We start from the raw sequence: 26964 nt of genomic DNA, 5'->3' as shown, positions 1-26964 counted from the left end.
ACATTATTGGGGTTTTTTTTCTTTTTGCTTCTGTTTAATCTCTACTACCAATAACCTTATTCAGCCTCATGTAATTTTTATACCAAGTGCCTGAAAATGCTTCTTGATAAATCACAATGACTCTAGTCTTGTCTCACGCAAATCTATACTTCATAAATCTGGCTCGAGTTATATATCTAAACCAGGTGAGCAAAATACCACTTGGGAACCAAATCTGACCTGTCTACTTTTGTGGAACACATGGGAAAAACATGAATTTTACATTTCCAAATGGCTTTGAAAAACTCAAGACTAATATTTTGTGACCCATGAAAATAACACGAAGTCCAGATTTCACTATCAATAATTTATTTTAATCCTTCCCCGAGGATATGTTCATTGACGTTAGAGAGAGAGGAAGAGGAGAGAGAGAGAAACATCAGTGTGAGAGAAACACTGATCAGCTGCCTCGCATATACACCCCAACCAGTAATTAAACTTTCGACCCAGGTGTGTACACTGACTCGGAATTGAACCCTCAACCTTTTGGTGCATGGGACAATGCTCCAACCAACTAAGTCACCCAACCAGGACAATAAATAGTTTTACCAGAACAAGCTACCATCCTTTGGATACTTATTGTTTGTGGGTATTTGTGCTGTAATAGTAGACATGATCATTTGCCGCAGAAACCAGAGGACCCATGGAGTCTAAAATATTTATTATCTGGCCCTTTGCATAAAAATTTGCCCTCCTTTACTCTAAAGCATAGAGACAACACATCATTTCTTTGCTCAAAAAACTTTGATCATCCTCCTTCACCTGCAAAGTCAGCCTAGCTCCTGAGAATGACACACAGACCTTGTTACCTGAACTCTGTGTCTCTCTGCCTCAGCGTTCTTACTGTCATTGCCTTCTGATAACTGGGAATGCTTTCCCTGCTATTTCCCTTAAGTGCCACACTCTTCCCTTTTCATTGGGTGAAATATTTCCTATCCCATTAGAAGGAAAACTAAGGTCATCTCTTTTAGGAAGTCTCCTTAGACCTCCCCACAAAAGTATGTGTTATCTCTAACAACTGTCGTCCACACACCATATTATTTTATGAACATTGATATCTGCATGTCTAAGTACCAACCTCTGGATTTCAAGCCCATTAGCTGATCTAATTTATTTAGTATTAATTATTTTTAATTGACTTGAGAGAGAAAGAAACATCAATTTGCTGTTCCACTTATTTATGAATTCATTGATCCTTTTTTGGTCATAAAAACTAATATTTATTTTTTATTGTTGTTCAAGTACAGCTGTCTCTATTTTCCTCCATCACAGCCTCCACCCACCCTACCCCACCCATCACTGCCTCCTACCCTCAAACCTTCCCCCTTTGACTTTGTTCATGTGTCTTTTATACATATTCCTTGATGCCTTATTTCGCCCCATTATCCCTCTCCCGCCTCCTCTGTGGTTACTGTCAGTTTGTTCTTTACTTCAGTGTCTCTGATTCTCTTTGGCTTGATGGTTTGCTTTGTTGATTAGGTTTCACTTATAGGTGAGATAATGTGGTATTTGTCTTTCACCACCTGGCTTATTTCACTTAGCATAATGCTCTCCAGTTCAGTCCATGCTGTCATGAAAAGTAGGAGATACTTCTTTCTTTCTACAGCATAGTATTCTATTGGGTAAATGTAGTGTAGTTTTTTGATCCATTCATCTTCTGATGGACACTTAGGTAGTTTCCAGCACTTGGCGATTATAAATTGTGCTGCTATGAACATTGAGGTGCATAGGTTCTTTTGAATTGATGTTTCAGGATTCTTGGGGTATAATCCCAGCAGTGGAATTGCCATGTCATAAGGCAGGTCCTTTTTTAGTTTTCACTAAACAGTATGAGGAAATTTCATACTGTTTTCCACAGTGGCTGCACCAGTCTGCATCCCCATCAACAGTGCACTAGGGTTCCCTTTTCTTGACAACTTTTTGAGCACTTATTTGTTCATTTGTTTATGATGGCCATTCTGAACAGTGGTAAGTGGTACTTCACTGTGGTTTTAATTTGCATTTCTCTAATGGATAGTGAGGTCAGCATCATCCTGATCCAGAAACCAGATAAAGACACAACAAAGAAAGAACACAAAAGGCCAATATTGTTGATGAATATAGACACTAAAATCTTCAACAAAATATTGCCAAAGAGCATCCAGTGATATATTAAAAAGATCATACACTATGATCAATTGGGATTCATCCCAGGCATGCAAGAATGGTAAAATATTCACAAATCAATAAATGTAATACATCACATAAACAAAAGGAAATAAAAAAATCACATGATCATATCAATAGATATAGAAAAAGCATTTGCTAATGTACAGCACCCATTTATGATAAAAACACTGAGCAAAGTCAGATTAGAGGGAGCATACTTCAAAATAATAAAGGCTATGTATGAGAAAACTACAGAAACATCATAGTCAACTAGCAAAATCTAAAAGTTTTCCCACTAAGATTGGGAACAGGACAAGGATATCTACTTTCACCACTTCTATTCAACATAGTATTGCAAGTCCTAGCCACAGCAGTCAGACAAGAAAAAGAAAGAAAAGGCATCCAAATAGTAAAGGAGGAAGTAAAACTATCATTGTTTGCAGATGATATGATAGTGTACCAGGAAAACCCTATAGACTCACCAAAAAAATACTTGCCCTAATAAGTGAATTTGGCCAAACAGTGGGATACAAAGTTAATATTCAGAAATCAAAGGTATTTTTGTACACCAAAAATGAAATATCAGAATCAGAAATCAGGAGAAAAATCCTATTTGCTATAGTAACAAGAAAAATAACACACCTAGTAATAAACCTAACCAAGGAGGTAAAAAACCTGTACTTAGAAAATTACACAACACTAAAGAAAAATTAAGGAAGACACACATAAATGGACGTATATACTGTGTTCATGGATTAGAAGAATTAACATAATCAAAATGTCCATACTACCCAAAGAAATTAATAGATTTAATGGAATCCCTCCCAAAATACCAATGGCATATTTCACAGACATAGAACAAACATTTCAAAAATTTATATGTAATGATAAATGACCCTGAAGAGCTGCATAAATCTTGAGAAAGAAGAACAAAGTAGGAGGGATCACAATACCTGATATCAAGCTATATTATAAGGGCCCTGTAATCAAAAGAGACTGGTACACATAAGAACAGACACATAGATCAATGGAACAGAATAGAGAGCCCAGAAAAAAAACCTCGTCTCTATGGTCAACTAATATTCGACAAAAGGGGCAGAAGGATAAAATGGAGTAAAAATAGCCTTCTCAACAAATGTTGCAGGATCTGGACAGATACATCCAAAAATAAATGAAACTCGATGACCACTTACACTATACACAAAAATAAATTCAATATTTAAAGACTTAAATACAAGTTGCATCACTATAAGTCCTAGAGGAGAACATAGGCAGGAAATTTTCAGATATCCCATGCACCAACATTTTCACTGATATGTCCCCTAGAGCAAGGAACATAAAGGAAAGAATGAACAAGTGGAACCTCATCAAAATAAGAAGCTTCTGCATGGATTTTCAATTACATGTAAATGTATGATTCTTAAAAGGGAAAACTTTGCTTCAGATATGAAAAAAAAGTGCTTGCTTTGGCAGCACATATACTAAAATTGGAATGATACAGAGAAGATTAGAATGGCCTCTGCAAGGATGACATGCAAATTCATGAAGCATTCCATATTTTTACTACTCAAAGGAAGAACCCATCAACAAGACATAAATATTGTAAACATATATGCAGCCAACGTAGGAGCACCCAAATATGTAAGGAAAATCTTGGAGGGCTTCAAAAAAGATATATACAGCAGTATACTAAGAGTAGGGGATTTTAACACCCCACTGTGAAAAATGGATAGATCTTCCAAACAAAATATCAACAAGGATATTGTGGCACTGAATGATGCACTAGATCGAATGGACTTAACTGACATATACATGGAACATTTCATCCCAAAAGAGCAAAATACACATTCTTTACAAATGCACATAGATCATTTTCAAATATAGACAACATGATAGCACATAAAACAACCTCAACAAATTCAAGAAAACTGACTATATCAAGCATTTTCTCAGATCACAATGGCTTGAAATTAGAAATCGACATCAAGGAAAAAACTCTAAAACAGTTTGAATTCATGGAGACTGAATAGCATGCTATTAAACAATGAATGGGTTAATAATGAGATCAAGGAAGAAATAAAAACATTTCTTTAAACAAATGAAAACGCACACACAAAAGCCTAAAACCTATAGAAAACAATAATGGCAATCTTGAGAAGGAAGTTCATAACAATACAGGCCTACCTACAAAAGATAGAAACATTTCAAATAAACAACCTACCACTACATGTAGAGGAACAACAGCAAACAATGTCCAGAGCAAGTAGAAGGAAGGAAATAATCAAGATCAGAGCAGAATTAAATGACATAGAGACAAAAAAAAATTCAAAGGATCAATAAATAAAATGATGCCAAAAAAAAGTCAGCAAAATTAAAAGGGAACCAACCATATGGGAAAATATATTCACTAATGATACATCAGATAGAGGTTTGATCTCCAAGATATATAAAGAACTCACTCAACTCCACTCCAAGACAACAAATGATCCAGTCAAAAAATGGGCAAATGACCTGGGCAGACGCTTTTCCAGGGAGGAGATACAGAGGGCCCAGAGACATTTGAAAGGATGCTCAGCATCACTAGCCATAAGAGAAATGCAGATCAAAACCACCATGAGGTACTACCTCACACTGGTCAAAATGGCCATCATAACCCGATCAACAAACAACAGGTGCTGGCGAGGCTGTGGAGAAAAGGAAACAACAGTACACTGCTGGTGGGAATGCAGACTGGTGCAGCCAGTGTGGAAAGCAGTGTGGAATTTCCTCAAAAAACTGAAAATGGAACTGCCTTGTGATCCAGTGATTCCCCTACAGGGACTATACCCTAAGAATCCCAAACGCTAATTCAAAAGAATCTATGCACCTCAAAGTTCAGAGCAGCACAATTTACAATAGTCAAGCTTTGGGAGCAACCTAAATGCCCATCAGTAGATGATTGGATCAAAAAACTATGGTACATTTACACAATGGAATACTACTCAACAGAAAGAAAAAAAGAACTACTACACTTCACGACAGCATGGATGGAAGTAGAGAGCATTATATTAAGCGAAATAAGCCAGGGGGCAAAAGACAAATACCACATGATCTCACCTATAAGTGGAATCTAACCAACAAAACAAAGATGCAAGGAAAGTAAGACCAGCAACACTGAAAGAAAAAGGAAACAAACAGACACAAGAGGGAAGGAGGGAGGGGTGGGCAGGGGGAAAGAAAGGAAAGGGGCGAGTTAAGGAACATATAGCAAGAACTCATGGACAAAGCCAAAGTGATGAAAGGTTGAGAGAGGGAGAGGGGGGAGGGAGCAGGGGAAAGTGGTGTGTGTCAGTGGAGACAAATGTATTTGAAAAAATAAATTAATTAATTAAAAATAAAAATAAAAAATAAAATTCATTCTTCAAAAAAGCATAATACATCACATAAAAAAAGAAAGACAAAAAAAATCACATGATTCTATCAATAGAGAAAGAGCATTTGGTGAGGTAAAGCACCAATTTATGATAAAAACACTCAGCAAAGAGAGAGTAGAGGGAGCATACTACAATTAGAAACATACGGCAAACATCATACTCCATGAGCAAAAACTAAAAACTTTCCTACAAAGATCAGGAACAAAACAAGTCTGTCCCTTTTCACCACTTCTATTTAAAAAAAAAGAAAAAGGAAAAGGAAAAAATGCTTCTCCTTCAAATTGTTCCAATACAGGACTCTGTTTTCATTTTTACAAAATGATGTGAGAAATAGGTCCAGAGTTTGCAGAATATATAGAAATATTTTTTTCTTTTGTCATCACCTCCATAAAACCCATTAATTTTCATGGCCTAATCTCATTTGAGGATGAGATTGCTTTCTGTTTTTACTCTAAGTTTTACATCACCAATCTTTGCTAAATTGATAGGTAATATCTTAAATATGTCCACTTGTGGGTTGTCACAATGTTCTGTCACTATTTGACTCATTTATTCCTGAAACTCTTCATTTCTAAACATTATTTTGATTAAAATTAGCTTTAATTTGCTTTTTTTAATTTAAAGACAAAACAGCTACTGTAATATTTTGTAAGTCTCCTAACTAAGACTCATCCTCAATCCATCCAATGTCATCTTTTTTTTAACTACATGAAATAATAATGCCTCTCTGGGGGATGAGCTGATGCATTTGTCTCCATTTTGCACAGGCATGTCACAAACTGATAGTGTGTTTTTTCCTACATATTTGGTTTCTACTTGACTCTTTCTCTGGACAATGCAGTCATTTATCTTGTGACTGTCCCCTCTCTGCTGTTGGCCTGCAGAATGCACACTCGAACCTTTGCACTCTGTGTGGAAAGTTGTGCTTTTTAAGAAGTTAATGAGTAAAGATAGATTGGTATTTGAGGCAATGTTTTCCTAGAAGGATCCTTATTACTGACACTTGCTTTCCTTTCCTGTGCAGTCAGAATTGGTGACCCCTGGGGCTCCATGCACAGCCCGTCTCTGAGAGGAGACCTGTGCCAAGCTGGACCGGGTATGACAGAGAGGAAAAAGAGAGAACTGGAAAACTTACTCTCATAATTCATGTTTTCTTTCCCTGCTGACCTCATGGTTGGAATGCACATGATTCTGCCATTCTGAACAAACTGCCTTTGTGATATTAGAAATAACATCAAGTAGGGCCTGTTGAAATGTGCTTTTATCCCTGGGAGGTGTTAGAGGTCATGTTTTATGTGTTTCTGTTCAACAGTTGGTATCCTGTGGTGTTGCCACCATGGTGCTGTGTTATTATCAGGAACTTGATTACACTCAACAAAAGGTTCCAGAAACATTTTGTGAGTTCCTCTAATGGATAAAGCAAAGTTACAGAAAATCAAAGTGCTTTCTTCTCTCAAGAAGTTTCCATATTTGGCATGGCAGAGCTCAGATGTGTTCAGAGAATAAGACAAATATATTTGATGTTTCCCAATAGAATCCTGTGAATATTGATATCACTTATATCTTAGTGCTCTATATTAGTACCTCAATAAAGAGCATTCTGTATTATCTCAGTTTAATCTTACAACAGGTTACCATTTTACAGGGGAGGACCCTGGAGTGGCCATTTCAATTTCCTTAGGTACCCCTTTTCTATCTGCTCGTATCATGCTCTGAATAACTGGGATAGTAACTAACATATTCTAATGTAATTACTTGTTTGTTTCTCCCAGTAGGCTAATTTCTTTGTAGATTTATCATGGGACTTACTGAGGTGATGTTGGTTAATAAAATTATATAGTTTCAAGTGTACAATTCAATGATACATCATATATATATTGCATTGAGTATTTACTACCCAAAGTCAAATCTCCTTCTGTCACCATATCTTTGATCCCCTTTACCCTTTACAGCCTCCAACCCTCTTCTCTCTGGTAACCATCATACAGTTGTCTGTGTCTATGAGTTTTTGTTTGTTGTTTTTCTTGTTTGTTCATTCATTGCTTTTAGTTTTATATCCCACATGTGAGTGATATCATATGGTTCCTAACTTTTTCTCTCTGACTTATTTCAGTTACTATGACATTCTCAAGATCTATCTATGTTGTAGCAAATGTCAGTATTTCATCTTATGGATGAGTAACATTACATTGTGTGTATATATATCATCTATTGAGGAATACTTCAGTTTTATACATGTCTTAGTCACCATGAAAAGTGCTACAATGAACATAGGGGTGCATATATTTTTGCAAATAAATGTTTCCAAATTTTGGAGGTAGATACCCAGAATAGGGGTGGCTGGGTCATATGATAACTCTATTCTTAATTTTTTGAGAAAACTCCATAGTATTCATCTTTAAATCAAGGGTGTCTAGCAGAGAACCTTAGAACCTAATGAATACCTATTGGGTAAATAGATGAATGAGTGAAAAATGTGGACCTTGTACTTTCACTACTGTATATTAATTGAGAAAACATTAGAAGAATTTGAGAGAAGGGAGGAAGGAAAGAAAGGACTTGCTGTGAGTGTGAGTTCATATGGTTTGCACGAGGCTGTGGGGTGAGGCTGTCCTTCTGCACACTCCAGAGCCCAAGGAGCAAGTGAGCCAGAGGAAGCATCACCCAATTGGCCACAGGGAGAAAAAGGGCAGACATGTGATCTCCCACATGGCTGGCCACAAGCAAGTGACTCCTCATTGTGGAAACTAGACTTCATATTAAGTAACCTTCTCTCCCACAAACGGGGCATTTAATAGTGGGCTACAGGTACATTTCTTATTGTTGTTGTTTGATTAAAGCTGTTATCTTTGTGGTTCACTGTCACTTCATTCAGGGCTGTGCTAAAATGTCACCCTTGAGAAATGCTTTTCCTGAGGAGTCACATTGAGGAAAACTCACCATCCTTGCTGTATCCCCTGTTTCCCAGCTTGTTTTTTTTGTTTTTGTTTTTGTTTTTGTTTTTTCATAATGTCACGCCTCCCTACAGGGCATTGTCTGTTTCATGGCCTAATTTTATAAAAGCAGAACCTGGGACTCAGCACCTTTATGGAGCCAATGACTTCAGTGACAAAGACAGTACCTATCTCTTCTTCCTGCATGGTTTTCTCTGACCAACTGGAAACCACGTGGTTATTTTCCTCCAGTTATAGAGCGCCTTCCTCCCAACAGAGCAGCATTAAGCTAATCCAATCAAACCTCTAACAATAAACAGTGAATGTCCATGTCCTCCTCACTTTCATGTTTTATTCTGAGTTGCTCCTAAACTGTGAAAGCTGGAAAAATAAACTAAGTTACATGAGGCTTTTTGTCCATCGACACAGAATCGCCACATTTGTTGCTTTTTTGTTTATCTCAACCATGTTTATCTGAAGCCTTTGCTCCCCATGTGAAGGGCATGTGTTAGCACATGCAGTGAGTTCATAGGGACTTCCCTCTGTGCACACGTGACTTGTTGTATGAGGCACCAGAGGCCATCTGTGCCCCTCCCCTTGGGTCATCGACATTGTCCCTCAGTGCTGCTTCTCCAGCCGGGATTACTCTGCTTCCAAAAAGCCTTGTACTTCTAATTTGAATTTCTGCCAATCACTTATGGTATTTCTCCAAATATATTGCCAGTGCAGAGAATCACTACACACCCTCTTGGAGATTATTGTTTCTGAAACTGTAGAACATTTTAATAGGGCTGTTTCCCAACTATTCTTTTTCCCTATTTTAGCCTTGCATCAATTAAATATCCATGGGCGTATCACATTTGGGATTTGTTACCAAGAGAAACTTAACTGTCAGGTTTGTTGTTCCCTTTTAGGGAGTGAAGAATGCTCTATAGCTTTTGCTTATTACAGGTGGAAGAACAGCAAAGGCAACATGTGTGAAGGCAGGCAGGGAAACCTTTGCAAAGCACTGGGGTGCCATCCTGTGGTCATTTAGTATTTTCCAAGCTATCATGGGACTTTTTGTTCTTCATTCAGCTCACCAACACAATTCTTGTTCCTTCTGTCACCTTCCTAAAATCCAGCTTTCCATTACCCTTGGAAAGATAGATTTTTATTATAAGACAAATCACCTTGGACTTGGATTTATATCTTAATGCACATCCTGTGTTATCATCAAAATATCATCGTTCCTCTGACTGCATTTACTTCAGAACATTAATGTGGCTAACAAACTATTGTAGAAAAAGATGCTATTCTAAGCAACCCACTGAAACTAACATTTGATCCTCCTGACAACCCTTGGCAGCAGGTGCTGCAATCATCATCATCACCCCTGATTCCATTCTCTTAACCCCTATCTGCAGCTTCTTCCATTGAGACCCCCTCCTCACTGCCCATCACTGGCCACTACAGGTCTCTACCGTCTGCAGTGCCTTCCACCTACTACAGATATTCTCCGTCCACAGGGTCAGCCCTGTTGAGTTGCACAGGCGATCCCCATTGGGGTAGTCAGGGTCCACATCATTAGCAACAGTATCATTCAGTGCCTTGGGTCCATTTCTAGTCCCTTTGCTCCAAACCTAGAGTCTGTTGTACCAGCACATTCGTTGTGAACAGTCTGCCATCTGTCTTATTCTCTTCCCTATGCCTTTGGCACAGGCAGCGTGAACTCCTGGTTTCTGACCATCCCCCACTGGGGAGGAGTCCAACCTTGGATTGGACTCATCTGAAAGGCTGAACTAGGGTGCCTGTGGTTGACTAACATCAATCCTTCCACTGAAATGCCCCCAATGCCAAGTTAGGCCTCCCAGAGCCAAGCTTGCATAGGCAGAGCACTTGCAGTGTTCCTTAGAGGGCAGGTGCTCCCTGGATAAGCCCACCTCACTGGGCCCATCTGGCTTCAATCTTCCAAATCCTCAACACATGCCATGGACATCACAGTGGGTTCTGCACCCAGGTAGGCCCAGGTAACTTCCTCTGCTCTCTGTGGCAGGACAGCTCTCCCGCTCTAAGATTGCCACACTCACAGGCATCAGACATCTCCCTGTTCAAAATGCTGCTGCCTGCTCTCCCCATCTTTCCCAAAGTGTCCTCTAGGAAACTGATCTAAGTGGGAACTTTACATAGGAAATGGAATTTATCATCACCAGCAAAAACAAAGCAAACAACCTCAATCATTTAAGCAGGAACATGCCACACGTACTAGTCCCCTTGCTCTTGAGAATATCCCTAAATTTAGTGTTTGATTGCGTGTGTCTAAACTCTTGGAATTGAGAAAGACTGGGGTGTATTTTTATGTCATTTTAATTAAAAAAATATAAGAACATAACTTGAGAGGTTGGTGTTATGCTCTGCATACAGAAAATAACATAAAGTCCTGAATAATTTAGTTGAATGTTATTTATTTGAATTCTTCCTTGAGGGTACCAGTGTATTTTTAGTGTTTTTCTAAAGAACTGGAGGGTATTTTCATTGCAGTCACATAATTACGTATGGCTGGTGTATACTTCTAAATGTCTACCCGATCTGATGGTGCACAGCCAAAGACTCACACTGGCCTGTTTCCCTACAGCCAAGAGGTGCTGTCTTGTGATAATGCATACCATTTTTTGCAAGATAAGTATTTAAAAATCTAGTCATTAAAGGGCAATACACCATATGAGTAAGGCAGAAAAACTCAGTGCGGGGTAATGGAAAGATTTGGAATCACAGGATTGAGTTCTAATTCTGCCCCTAATTTACCAGCACTTCATTTCAGTGAAAACTTTTTGTAAATTGGAAAAAAAAAATCTGTCCATCTGAAAGTGTTGTGTGTGTGTATGATAAAAGAGGATGAATCTGAATTGTCATACACATGACTGTCACATTTTAGTTGTTCTACAGTGATTATCTTTAACTTTTTAACTCAGGAAAACTAAAACAGTATTTCTGACTCTTTTTTATCTGTTCTTATGTCTCTTCCAATTGTTCTTCTTCCTTCTTCTCTTCTGTTTACCCTTCCTTGCCTCTCCTTCTTCCTAGAAAGCAATAGACTATGGGAAAGAAATATGTGTCTCACATTTTCATAGACCAGGTGCTTAATTTCCCTTTTGAGCCTCTCTGGTCAGAGTATAGATATAATTTGCAGTAATTTGATACTAACTTTACAAACATATGTAAGAGCAAATTTGGCTGGAGAGTAAATATAAAATCAGGCCTTCTGATGCCTGAGATTTTAAATCTCAGAAATGCATTTCATGTTCTAGGTTAAGGCAAATCAATAAAACCCTGATTTAATAAAATAGTAAGTCAGGAGGAAGGAGACTTCGCAGAAGTGGGGAAAGAATGCTGGCCAGGACAGCAGACCTGGGTGAGGTACTGGCGGGCTCCTAGGGCAGGTCCCTGGTTGGGAGGGTCCCTGGCTGACCATTTTTCTCAAGTTTCTGAAATATGGGATAGTAATTTTTTGCCCTACCTATCAAATCAGTTATTGTGAGAATAAAAGTGGACAAGCACAGTACATCTGAATGGCCTTCAAAAACTACAAAGTCCTCTAATAATATAATTACTTATGAAAGTTGAAAAGGGTGTAATTTAGAATATGTTTTTCAGTATATTAAGAGAAACTAACAATCTCTTTACCTTTATTCTTGACACATAACTTTGAGACCTTCGTGTGGTCTTGTTTTCTAATTATTCACAGCTTCAGCAAGTCCTGCTACTTCCCAAATTTAATTTATCAGAGATTCTGAAAATATGTATAGTTTCAGATTTTTTAGACAAAACTTATTTTATGTTTTAAAAAACAAACCTCCTAAGGCTATTTAACTTGTATTTAAAATGTTAATTTAAACATACATCTAGCTAATGACTGTTTGATTCATTAAATTAATAAAATTTAGCACTTGTAAAAAAATGTAAGAGTAATTTATGCTAAAAGATTGGAACATTGGTTACAGGTGAACTAGAGGGAAATACAATTTTATAGGCATATATATGCATATATATAAATATAAAACCCATATAAAGGATGAAAATATATATAATTACATAATTTTTAGATCAAAATTAGAGAAATGTTAAAGGGGCATACAGAGATGACACTGAGACCCCCAAAGTAACAAATCATCAATCAATAGCCAGAATAAAGAATGGCTGTTGTTCTGCAGTCGTTGGGCAGATAGCTTAGAGACATCACATCATGGAATGTTTGCTGCTATGTGATGTTGTTGTGCTTATTAGATCCAAAACCAGTGTTTGGGGGGCATCATAGTAATACCTGTATTTTGAGCCCTTTTTCTTTTGTATTTTATAGATGAAGTTAATTCAGATACATGACTTTGTAAGAAATTTTCAGGTTTACAAAAGTATACACAGAAAGTATATTTTCATTTAAGAGGGCCACACCAAGACACATCATAATTAAATTGCCAAAGATTAAAGATAAAGAGGGAATCTTAAAATAAACAAGAGAAATAGAGTTACCTACAAAGGAGTTCCCGTAAGACTAGCAGCTGATTTCTAAAAAAAAAAAAAAATTGCAGACAAGAAGGGGCTGAAAAGTCATGAATGTCTTCAAAGTCATGAAAGGCAAGGGCCTATGTCCAAGATTACTCTATCCAGCAAAGCTATAATTTAGAATGGTAGGGCATATAAAGTGCTTCCCAGATAAGGTAAAGTTAAAGGAGTTCATCATCACCAAGCCCTTATTATATGAAATATTAAAGGGACTTATCTAAGAAAAAGAATATCAAAACTATGAACAGTGAAATGACAACAAACTCATAACTATCAATAACTAACATAAAAAATAAACAAAACAAACTAAGCAAACAACTAGAACAGGAAGAGAATCATAGAAATGGAGATCCCATGGAAGGTTATCACTGGGGAGGGGGAATGGGGAGAATGGGAGAAAATGTACAGGGAATAAGAAGCGTAATTGGTAGGTACAAAAAGAGAGGGGGAGATTAAGAACAGTATAGGAAATGGAGAAGCCCAGGAACTTATATGTACGACCCATGGACATTAAAGAGGGGAATACTGGAAGGAATGGAGGTGTCAGATGGAGGGGGATAAAAGGGAGGAAAATATGGGACAACTGTAATAGAGTAATCAATAAAATATACTTAAAAATAAAATGTGAAATCAGATATCCAACAATTTTTTCAAATTTATCTTCTTACATCCATAAGCTCAAAGCTGGACAGAATCCCCATCATGGTATAAGCTCTGCTCATGGCCATTGGGGAACTGTGGGTAGCAACCTATTCAGTCAGTGAGGGCAGCTGGTTTATCTGCCCTGGACCTTGAGCTGTTTTCTCTGTACCTGGTGAGGAACCTGTAGGTCCGGAGTGTGTGGGTGCTCGGGACGTGTGTCCAACTTCTCAGCAAGTGTTTTCCAGACTTTCTAGGGGTAAGGACCAAACTTCATCTCACACTCTGTTGATGGTTAAAACTTTGATAAAATACAATTTAAAAAACTCCTAGAAAGATAAAATTTATTTTAAAAAATATAAATTACAAATTTCTAATGTTTCATTCTTAGCTTCCACAGACATAAAATTATTTGATCAAGTAGCTACGATGTTTTTAAGCTCTTACTCTGAATTTTTATTGCTATCTCCTCGAGTTCCAGTAAGAAATAGTCTGCTGAAACTGAGCAGCACTGTTTTAAACCACAATGCCCATTCTCAGGACCCAAACATTCCCTCTCAGAAGGTACCAAACCAGCTCCAAGGGCCTGAAGTCTCTTGTCCACATTCACTCTAGGGATGAAGGAAGCCATAGGCCCAAGAGGTCACCCACAGGCAGTGTTGGCCATGTCTATGGGATTGTTTTTGTTTGTTTTGAGTAATCAAATATATTTATTATTTTTTTATTGTTTCTGGCTCTAGTGTCATTTGTGAAACTTAAAAAAATGTTACTTGTTGCATAAACAGTATCAGAGTGGCCCATGGGTTGTCTGTGGTCACCCAAGTCATCAACACCTGGCCAGGTCACTTACCAAAATGGCAAACATCAGCTTCACAGCACAGTTTCTGTGCTGACATCTTCTGTTTGCAGGCTTTGTTAATAGTCTTGTGGAGCTTATCCATGAGCCGGAACAAGACCATTAATGCATTGAAGAAATCCAATTAGCAGCTATGAGAAAGAATACAGATTCAGCCTACCACTCTAGTTCAGAAGGGGGGCATACAGGGAATCTAAAGATTAATAGGCATCAAGATTCCTTTTTGAGAGACTATGATTCTTCCACTTGAGGTATCTAATTCTTGTCATATTATAACATAAAAACTTTTGGAAAATGTATAGCTCTATGCTAACTGGGAGTATTGTTTCATGTGATTTGGTGTAAAGGGAGAAATTACAAAAACCATTTAAAGTCCTTTGTAAACAAACAAGGTACTGAATCAGACAATTTGTGTTCAACACACTTGGAGCAGCACAGTGTAAGTCCTTTTAAAATGGACATTTATGACTCCACAGTGATGCTGTACAAAGAAGAAAATTGTCATTGCATGTAGATTGCTTGCATTTTTCCAATAAGTACAATGTAGTAATGGTAGTAAAATTTACTGTGAATAATGGGTTCTGTTCATTCTTTCCTTTGAAAGTGTTTGCAATGTTTTCTGTGATCCAAGTTCATGGAATGCAAGACTCTTGAAAAGATTAGAGGCTTATGAGTTGCTTTAGTTAATGACAGTAATAAAATGCTGAGAAATATAAAATAACTGAGAAAACACAGAATTTCAATATATAAGATTTAAAATAGAGTTATTTTTGTCTTACAAAATTACTGTTAGCCACCCTAAAGCCTCTATTTTCATAAGAACTAAAAACAAATCCATTAAAAAATTCAATTGTGGCACAGTAAAGTCTTATTTGGAAACAGTATGTCCATGAACTTTTTACTGTGTATCAATTATTTCAAGAAATCTTTGATCCTAAAGGTTTTGGCAAAAGCTCATGTGATATTTTCCTAACTTTTAATGATGATAATCATGGTAACAGAATATCATGATTAAGCTAATGACTTTTAGTAGGTAATTTATTGAATCCTTGTGCTACCATTATTTCCATTTCAGATGAGGAAATATAGACATGAGAGGTTAAGAAAGTTATCTGAGGTCACTGAGTAATGGAGTATACAGCAGTTCAATGTAGAAAATTAGTAACTGATACCAATAAATAAACCATATAATTACATCTTATAAGTCTGGGGAAATAATTAAAAGATAGAAGTATAACTGAGCCACTGGCCAGTGCAATCCATAATAAAGTTATACAAGTATCTTTCTAGCTTGTCAGATATTATTTCTGAATCATTGAAACTGCATTTAATGATTAGAGACTGTCCCTAGAGCAATTATTTCTTAACTGTATTATACAACAGAATTCTGGATTAAAATACTATTAAAAATTAGATATTAGATTTACAGACCTGCACCCCTAGATACATGAATAGCTCTGCCTGGGTGGGGAACAGTTACCTGCACTCAGGTGGGTTTTCGGCATGCTGGTCTGGGCAGGTTTTGTTTCCAGGGGCCCACTGTCAGAGAAAACTCATATATTACTGGAAAACACTGAGAAATTGATTACAGTCTCTCTCCAAATAAAAGAGGGACCCACCATACTAAAAGAGGGCAAGAATAAACTCATGTGTTCATATGACTAGCATTATATAAACATTATTTATTAAAACAAAGCAGTAATGTATTTGAAAGAAAGTTGAGCAAAGAAGTTTCAGCCCCTGAATATCTTAGTAATAGTTGCAAAAGTGACAAAGAGTAGTAGTGAGGCCATGATGTAAGAGTAATGTTTATACTCAGCTCATGTGCCTACTCTGCCAGCCTCACTGCTTGGGTCCTCCCTTTCAAGTCAAAATTAAACAGTTTATGAGCACTTGCCCCCTAATTAGTCATTAAGCCTCAGTGCTCTTGTCTGTGAAAGGGATCCATTAATAGTACTTACCATATAGACTCAATATTGACATTACTATTTGTTAAAATTAATTTTCAAAGGTAATGAAGTTAAAGCAGTCTTTCTATGTCTACCACACAGTAGGGATTCAGAATGTCTTAACTGTTTCTGTTGTTATTAAAATTAGTATTATTCTCAGTGTAGGTTTTAAAGTTGATGTCAGAATTAATCTTAAAGGAACAGAAAAAAAGTGATTCTCTCTCCTCTTAAATTTGGTGCTAAAATTAAGAATAAAATCACAAAGGCCACCAGTAAATATTGGTCTTTCCTGGCTTGAAGTTGCTTTACATAATCTGAAGACACAAAGGTGGAAGGATGGTCCTTAGTTTCTGTCTAACCATGCTTGCCAAGTAGAATCTGATCTTTGACCTTCCTCCAGGAGAGGTTGCTGAACTTACCTGAGGAACAGTTCATAGATTATTAGATGTTTGAGTCTGGAAGGGACCTTAAGTGACATTTTGTTTCTGCTGATGTTGTAAAATCCAAGTGTGTCCCCAAGTGAAAGAGCTGAGTCCATGGTCACATGTTTATTCCCTCTTTACTTCTTTCCTTTTCTTGTTTTGAACATTTATATATTTTATGTATTTTTAATTAAATGTATTGGAGTGACATTGGTTAATAAGATTGCATCGGTTTCAAGTGTACTATTTTGTGATACATGATCTGTATATCACATTTTGTGTTCACCACCCAAATTCAAATCATTTTCCATCAACATATATTTCACCCCCTTTACCCTTTACTACCTCCTACCTCCTTCCTTCTGGTAGCCACCATCCGTTGTCTGTGTCTATGAGTTTTTGTTTGTTTTTCTTGTTTGTTCATTTGTTGCTTTCAGTTTTATATCCCACACATGAGTGAAATCATATGGTTCTTAGCTTTTTCTGACTCACTTATTTCCTTAGCATTAAAGTCTCAAGGTCCACCCATGTTGTCACAAAAGGCAATATTTCATTTCTTATGCCTGAGTAGTATCCCATTGAATGTAAGTACCACTCTTCTTCTTCCAATCCTCTACTGAAAGACACTTCGGTTGTCTCCATGTCTTGGCCACCATGAATAATGCTGCAATTAATTTAGAGATAAAGATATGTATATATCTTTATGAATAAATGTTTTCAAATTTTTCAGGTAGATACTCAGACCTGAACAGACATTTATCCCAAGAAGACATACAAATGACCAACAGGTATATGAAAAGATGCTCAACGTCACTAGCTATTAGGAAAATGCAAATCTAAACTACAATGAGCTACCACCTCACAACTGTTAGAATGGCCATTATCAACATGACAGGTAATGACAAGTGTTGGAGAGGCTGCAAAGGAAAAGGTACCCTCATTCACTGCTGATGGGAATGTAGGCTGAGACAGCTACTGTGGAAAATAGCGTGGCAGTTTCTAAAAAAATTAAGAATAGAGCTACCAGGAACATTTACATAATTTAGCTCTAAGGAGGGTATGGTACAGGTATCATGCATGATATTTCCAGTTCTCAATAAAAGCACATCTCCCTGACACTTGCTCTTGAGCAATGACAGCAAAAAATCATCCCAGGTTGCGTGGCTCAGTTGGTTGGAGCATCTACTTGTACACCAAAAAGTTGTGGGTTTGTTCCCCAATTGGAGTGTGTGTGGGAGATAATTGATCAATGCTTCTTTCTCACATCAATGTTTCTGTCTCTCTCTCCCTGCCTCTCTCTCTAAAATCAATAAACATAATATCAGGTAGGGATGTAAAGAAATTCCTGTAAAATTGGTTGCAGAGGCAGAAGATACCACTTCTTTGTTTGCTGTTATATTTCCAGTCTTTTTTACAGTCCTTGATGAGTAATAAGTGTCTCAGAAATATCTCACAATTAAATATAAGCACATTTCCTTTTAAGGAGAATCATCTCATAAAGTTCCACATTAATATAATTTGTAATATTTCATGGATACTTTACTAAAATTGATTGTTATTGTTTTACTCCTTTACAAAACTGAGTTAATTTTTCCCATTAATTTGCCTGGAAGAACTGTTATGGATTATTTCTCTCTCATTAGCTCTTATTTCCCAACTCCATCAGCTTTCAACAGCCCTTTTTCCTGCTATTGTGTTAAAAATACTTCAAAGAAAAATCAAAAGAGGACTTTTTTTCAAGTTAATGTATTTTAATAGTTTTAAGTATAATTTACATTAGAAAATGGACAGTTTAGCCAATACCCGAGGGTAATCCTCAATTTTTCTCTAAAAGAGGACTTTTAAAGATGGCAAAGGAGTGAGTGGAAGTCACCCTGGCCTCCTCCCAGGACCAATCTGGAATAACAACTAAATTTTGGAGCAATCAACGGGAACAAACAGTGAACAATAGTGAGAGAGGAGCCTTAAAACCTCAGACAGATAGAGGAATCGGCTTTGGCACAACCTAACTGATAAGCAGTGCAGTAGAAGATCGAGAAGGTGGGCTAGGCACCCACAGGCAGCAGTGCCAGAGGGATATTGAAATGGCCAATTGGACCCCCCTGAAAAGAGCAAGGTGTAAACCATAAGCGGGAATCTCTAGCCTATAGCACCAGAGCCCAAAAAGCACACAGACAACAGCCAGCTGCAAAAAGCATAGGGGTGCTCTCTGCTAGAGACAGGTGGCTGGAGACACAGGAGCTGTTTAAAGAGCCAAAGCAAAAATTTGTAGTGGCAGCTACTTACTCTGGGCTCCAGCTGAGATGGGAGCAGACTGCGCTGGAGCTGCCTGAGACTGGGGAAGAAGGCTTTGGGAAGAGGACTGAGAAAGTGGCCGGTGGAGTCCTGGTGCTAACTCACACCCCATTCGGCAGCAGCTATCTTGCTTAGGTGGACCACTCCCTGAGCGGCAGCACCATGGAAGGACACAATAGCCACACTTCCAGGGGCTCAGACCTAGCCTGGTGATGCACAGGCCTGGGTACTGAGTACAGAGTGGCAGTCACAGATAGTAGATCCCTGACTAAAGGGGATGCAGAGTGGTCTAGAATCCATTGAGGAGTCTGGAGACAGGGGTATTGGGGAGAGAATGGAGGGACTAGCCAGGGAGATCCTGATGCTGACCCCTCTCCCATACAGCAGCAACCATCTTGCTCAGGCAGATTACTCCCCTGAGAGCAGCAGCATGAAAGGACCCAATAGTGCAGCCTATAGGAGGGACTGCTCAGCCCTGACAGCTGAGGGTAGAGGGACTAGACTAAAAACTGGAGGAGACAGACACAGTAGGTTCCAGGAAGTCTCAAACAGACGGCCTAAGGTAACATGGGGTCAACATCTGACATCATCAGAGGCAGACCCAGAAAGAAAGAAAAAAACCGGTCTCCTACCATAGAAGTTCACATCACAAAGTCAGGAAATCAAGACAGATCAATTTAATAAGCAGAAGGAAAAAAGGAGTCTCACAAATAATGGAAAGAAAAAGAAACACCCCAGAATAGAAGGGAAAGGAGGAATCCCCATGAAGAGAACTAACTCAAAGAGGCAAGTAAACAATCAGATATTGATTGCAAAACAATGGTTCTAAGGAAGCTGAGTGAGCTCAATGAGCACAAAGAGAATTACCAAAAAATATAGAGAAACTATGAGGAACTTATTGAAAACTATATCAGCTTGAAAAAAGACATAGAAACTATCAATAAGAGGCAAGAGGAAATGAAGAATACAATTCCTGAATATAAGAATACAGTAGAAGGAATCAAAAGCAAGCTAGATGAAGCAGAGGAAATTATCAGCAAGCTGGAGGACAAGGTACAAAAAAGTTCCCAGCAAGAGCAAGAAAATGAAAACAGACTCCAAAAGAATGAAGAGGTGTTCGGTGGAATGCAGGACAACCTGAAATGTAATAATATGTGTATATTAAGGGTACCAGAAAAGAAGAGAAACAAGGAATAGAGAAGGTGTTTGAAATAATACTGATGGAAAAACTTCTATAATTGGAGGAGAGAAAAAGTCTCATAAGTCCAGGATGTACAGACAGTCCCATTTAAGAGGAACCCAATGAGGCCCATTCCAAGACACATAATAATTAAATTGGCAAATGTCAAAGATGAAGAGAGAATCCTAAAGGCAGCAAGGGAGAAACAGGTAGTAACATACAATGGAGCCCTGATATGGCCAGCAGCTGACTTCTCAACAGAAACACTACAAGCCAGGAGGGAATGGCAAAAAATATTACAAGGAATGAAAATCAAGTGCCTGCCACCAAGACTGCTCTACTCAGCAAGGCTCTCACTTAAAATGTAAGGCTAAGTAAGGAGTATCCCAAACAAAAGAAGGTTAAAAGAACACACCTCTACCAAAACAGCACTACAAGATATGCTAACGGGATAGCTTTAAGAAGATGAAGAAAAAGAGTGAGAAAGACAGGAACACAGATACAAAATGAAAAAAATCAATAAGTACTTATCAATAACAACTATAAATATAAATTGATTAAATGCCCCAATCAAAAGACATAGGATAGCTAAATTAATAAGAAACCATTATCCACTCATATGCTGCCTACAAGACACCTCCTCAGAACACAGGACCTACACAAACTGAAACTAAAGGGATGGAAAAAAATATTCCAAGCAAATGGGCAAGGAAAAATAGCAAGTGTAGCAATACGTATATCAGATAAAATAGATTTCAAAACAAAGGCCATAAAAAGAGATATAGGACACTTCATCATACTCAAAGGAAGAATCCATAAATAAGACATAAACATGGTAAAATCCTATGCACCCTACATAGGAGCACCCAAATACATAAAGAAAATCTTGGAGGACTTCAAGAAAGATATAGACAGCAACACACTGATATAGGGGATTTTAACACCCCACTGTCAAAAATGGATAGAGCTTCCAAATAAAACATCAAAAAGGATATTGTAGAACTGAATGATGCATTAGATCAAATGGACTTAACTGATATATATATATAGAGAGAGAGAGAGAGAGAGAGAGAGAGAGAGAGAGAGAGAACCTTTCATCCCAAAGAAACAAAATGCATTCCTTTCAAATGCACAAGGAATATTTTCAAAGAAAGAGCACATGATAGGACACAAGACATGCCTCAAAAAATTCAGGAAAATTGAAATCATTACAAGCATTTTCTCAGACCATAAGGGCTTGAAATTAGAAACCAACCTCAAGGAAAAAAATCTCAAAAACATTCAAACCTATGGAGACCGAATAGCACACTATTAAACAAAAAATGAGTCAATAATGTGATAAGAAAAAAAATTAAAAAGTTTCTGGAAATAAATGAAAACAAACCCACTGTTGGCATACAGCAAAGGCAGTCCTGAGAGGGAAGTTCATAGCAATACAGGCTTACCTAAAAACAATAGAAACATTTCAAATAAATGACCTAACCCTCCAGCTTAAAGAACTGGAGAAACAACAGCAAACAAAACCCAGAGTGAATAGAAGGAAGGAAATGATCAAGACGAGAGCATAATTGAATGACCTAGAGGCTGAAAAAGCAATCAAAGGATCAACAAATCCTGGAGCTGGTTCTTTGAAAAGATAAACAAAACTGAAAAGCCTTTAAGCAGACTCATGAAGAAAAAAAGGGAGAGGACCCAAATCAATAATATCAGAAATTAAAGCGGAGAAATAACTAATACCACAGAAAGACAAAAGATTTTAAGAAATTACTGTGAACAAATATATGGCCAAGAAATTTGAAAACCTCAATGAAAAGGACAAATTTTTAGAACAATAAAATCTTTCGACACTGAATGAAGAAGAAGCAGAAAGCTTGCACACACAGATAACAGCTGGTGAAACTGAAGAAGTAATCACAAAAACTCCCAGCAAACATAAGTCCTGGTCCAGACAGTTTCACAAGAGAATTTTACAAAACATTTAAGGAAGAGCTAATCCCTGTCCATCTCAGACTATTACACAAAATCCAAAAAGAGGGCAGACTCCCACATTCTTTTTTTTGGAGGTCAGCATCATCCGAATCCCAAAACCAGATAAAGACACAACCAAGAAGAAAACTACAGACCAATATTGCTGATGAACATTGACACAATAATCCTCAACAAAATATTGGCAAACCACATCCAGCAATACCTTAAAAAGATCATCCACCATGACCAAGTGGGCCTCATCCCAGGGATGCAAGGATGGTTCAATATTCACAAAACAAAAAACATGATATATCACATAAACAAAAGGAAAGACAAAAATCACATGATCATATCAATAGATGGGGAAAAGGCATTTAATAAGGTACAGCACCCATTTATGATCAAAACACTCAGCAAAATGGGAATAAAGGGGGCATATCTCAACATAATAAAGTCCATATATGAAAATCATACAGTCAACCTCATATTCAATAGGCAAAAACTAAAAACTTTCCCACTAAGATCAGGAACAAGACAAGGTTGTCTGCTTTCACCACTTCTATTCAACATAGTATTGGAACTTCTTGCCACAATGATCAGACAAGAAAAAGAAATAAAAGAAATTCTAATTGGAAAGGAGGAAGTAAAACTATCATTGTGTACAGATGACATGAAAGTGTACAAAGAAAACCCTGTAGACTTTACCAAAAAACTACCTGACCTAATGAGTGAATTTGGAAAAACAGCAGAATACAAAGTCAATATTCAGAAATTGAAGGCATTTTTGTACACCAACAATGAAATATCAGAAGCAGAAATCAGGAAAAAAATCTTTGCTCTAGCAATAAAAATAAAGTACCTAGGAATAAACGTAACCAAAGAGGTAAAAGACCTGTACGCAGAAAACTATATAACATGGAAGAAAGAAATAAAAGAAGACACGAATAAATAGAAGCATATACCATGTTCAAGGATACAAAGAATTAAAATCATCAAAATGTCCATACTACCCAAAGCAATTTATAGAATCTATGCAATCCGTATTGAAATACCAATGATGTATTTCACAGATATAGAGCAAACATTTCAAAAATTTACATGGTATCATAAATGACCCTGAATAACTGCAGCAATTTTGAGAAAGAAGAACAAAGTAGGAGGGATCACATTACCTCACATCAAACTATATTACCAGACCACTGTAATCAAAAGAGTCTGGTAGTGGCATAAGAACAGACACATAGATCAATGGAACAGAATAGAGAGCACAGAAATAAACCCATGTCTCTATGGTCAATTAATATTTGACAAAGGGGGAAGAAGCATAAATTGGAGTAAAAATAACCTCTTCAACAAATGGTGTTGGGAGAGCTGGACAACTACATGCAAAAAATTGAAATTTGACCACCAACTCACACCATACACAAAAATAAACTCAAAATAAAAGACTTAAATGTAGGTCATGACACTTGAAAAGTCCTAGAGAAAAACATAGGCAGGAAACTCTCAGATATCCCACTCAGCAGTATTTTCATCGATAGATCCCCTAGAGCAAGAGACATAAAAGAAAGAATAAACAGGACTTCATCAAAGTAAGAAGCTTCTGAATGACTAAAGAAAACATCAGCAAAATGAAAAGGAAGCCAACGGTATGGGAAAATATATTTATCAATGATTTATCAGACAGGGGTTTAATCTACAAAATATATAAAGAGCTCACATGTCTCCACTCCAGGAAGATAAACAATCCAATTAAAAAACGGGAAAAGGACCTGAACAGTCACTTCTCTAAGGAGGACATGCACAGGGCTCAGAGACACATGAAAGCATGTACATCATCACTAGGCATCAGAGAAATGTAAATGAAAACCACAATGAGGATACCCCTTCACACCGGTTGGAAGGGCCGTCATAAATAAGTCAACAAACAACAGATGCTGGAGAGGCTGTGGAGAAAAGGGAACCCTAGTACATTGTTGGTGGGAATGCAGACTGGTGCAGCCACCATGGAAAACAGTATAGAATTTCCTCAAAAAGCTAAAAATGGAACTGCTTTTGATTCCACTGCTGGGATTATATCCTAAGAATCCAAAACACCAATTCAAAAGAACCTATGTGCCCCAATGTTCAAAGCAGCATAATTTACAATAGCCAAGTGCTGGACGCTCCCTAAGTGCCCATCAGTAAACGGGTGGGTCCAAAAACTACATTTACACAATGGAATAGTACACAGCAGAAAGAAAGAGCGAGCTACTACCCTTCACGACAGCAGGGATGGAACTGGAGAGCATTATGCTATGTAAAAGAAGCCAGGCAGTGAATGACAAATATCATATGATATTACATATTAGTGGAACCTAACCAGCAAAGCAAAGAGGCAAGAAAAACATGCCCAGCAAGATTGAAAGAAAGAAGAAACCAAGGGGGACAGGAGGGAGGGAGGGGGTAGTCAGGAGGGGAAGGGGAAGGGTCAGATCAAGGAACAGATGAGAAGGACACATGGATGAAGCCCAGGTGAGGAAAGAATGGGAAAGGGGTGTTGGGGGTTGGGGTAGGGGAGAGTGGTGGCAGGTAAATGGAGAGAAATATATTGGTAGAATAAAAAAATAAAAATAAAAAGGTAAAATTAAAAGAGAAAAAGTAAGGGAAAACCTGACAGTGTTATGGTGTGGGACATTGCACATAATAAGCAGTGAATGTTGGCATGAATGTATGTACTACCTTCCAGAAAGTAATGACAGCTACCTAAACTCTTAGCAAGGGTTTTATAGAGTTAAATCATGCTTGATTCATCAGCTTAAACAATCTACTTTGTTCTATGTCAATATGTTCTACAGTTCTAAGTTAATATGTTCTATGATAACATGCCAAGAACGTGAATCTAGAACTTTCATAACATACAGGAGCTGTGTTAAAACAATTTCATTGCTAAAACATTTGCCTAATGACCTGAAACTTTGCTGCACTGATATAGATTGCAGCTGGTAATGACCTCAAGGATGCAAAGAAAAGTGGACTGGACAGGGTGAGTATTCCAGTCCTCTGCCAAGGCATGACTATTAACAATACTCACATGTGCAGTGTCATCCCTAGGTGGACTCCTGAATCCTTGCACTGCTGATTTAGCCATTATTTTCCAGTCCTTCCTCTGTGAAATTTATTTACTCTGAACCTTTGCAAAGGCTGCTCTAGTCAGAGTACATCCTACTCATGAGATTATAGCTGCATAATTATTATTAATAATATGAATAATTTCATTTAAATGTTTGAGTGAAAACCTCAGAGGCATAGAATTAGCCAGGAGAGGCCACAGCAAGTTGATATTCTTTCATCAGTGATCGAATCACTCACTGGGGAGCAAGAGGGATTGAAGGCAGAGGGAACAGTGAGTGAACTTCAAGCTTTGGGGTACAGGAATTGGAGGAAAGGTGTGTTTGAAACCGGAAAGCAGTGAGGGTGAGCCGAGGTCTGGGGAGGCCCCAACCTGGGGAGAATGATGGAGGAAGAATATAGAGGTGTTTGCTCTATGGGTAATGTCAAATAATCCCAAGAGAGGGACGGGGGGAGAGAGAGAGAGAGAGAATGTGCGTGTGTTCACAATTCAGTCATAGACACAAATATTTATTACTTATTGGGTCTGATTATGTACCAGACATTGAAACATTTTAGAACCTAATTGGGGCCATTGAACTCTGAGCAGGTTTTTTTTATACTGTGTACTGCCGTTTCTTGGAAAAATGGGGAGAAAAATGTCTTTCATGTTAGTCTAGAGAAATCCCCTTAAAGGCCATAAACTGAACCCTGGCTGATGGCCTCACTGTCCAACAGGAAATATCAGAGCCCCAGTGTGGTATGTGGACTCTTCTAACATCATGTCCTGGGGATCAGAGACAGCCCATGAAGGAAATATTGGGACTAAAAGCAGCAGAAATACTTTCAGTTTGAGTAGACATACCCTTGTGTCAAGTTGTACGATTTGAGATATTTATCTCAAGTTGTTAACTGTATTAAAAAAACTATTAATATATTGTTTTATCAGTGTAAGACCTGAAGTCTTCTGAAAAAGTAAGAATTAAACTCTAGACCTTCTGAGACAGTCATTTAAAGTTTAAGTGGATATCTCTTTTTCTATATAGCCTTGGAAAGAATTGGACACATCCCATATGCTTAAAAATTTAAGAAGCTCATGGCTGACTCAGAGTCAGTTACTATTATAATATGCACAGTTCTTACAAACATAGGATAATAATGACAGACCTCACCAAAATTTAGATGCTGCCCCAAATAGAGAAATTTTGTTAGTTTTATCCCATCATTAAATATCAGTTTAGTTCCATTTTTCAGCTATGATGTGTAGTTCAATTTGTTCTTTTGTTTCATTGTTTAAAAAATCTTCAGTGGGAACAGAATTAATAAGTCAAATTACATAATATTAGTCTGAAATCATGAAATCTTCCTTTGAGCCAGTTCATGTGAAATAATAATTTCTCCCCAAATCAACTTTAAAAGGTCAACTTGCTATCTATAGGAAGTTTCGTGGTGAAGATAGATGTGTTTGTGACATTGATGACTCCCCAAATTAG

General features: G+C 37.6%; 1 protein-coding gene and 1 non-coding gene across 2 annotated transcripts in view; both read left to right on the top strand.

The window, feature by feature from the left end:
• Positions 1-26964, top strand: part of RALYL (RALY RNA binding protein like) — a 427107-nt gene that overhangs the window by 104014 nt on the left and 296129 nt on the right. The window lies entirely within an intron of this gene.
• Positions 3645-3749, top strand: LOC129061167 (U6 spliceosomal RNA). Its single transcript, XR_008528117.1, has one exon. It is a non-coding gene; the product is annotated as a U6 spliceosomal RNA (small nuclear RNA).

The sequence above is a fragment of the Pteronotus mesoamericanus genome, unplaced genomic scaffold, assembly GCF_021234165.1.
Source record: "Pteronotus mesoamericanus isolate MK-2021 breed Mesoamerican mustached bat unplaced genomic scaffold, CSHL_Meso_final scaffold_54, whole genome shotgun sequence".
Taxonomy (NCBI): Eukaryota; Metazoa; Chordata; class Mammalia; order Chiroptera; family Mormoopidae; genus Pteronotus; species Pteronotus mesoamericanus.
This window is presented reverse-complemented; position numbering and strand designations above follow the sequence as displayed.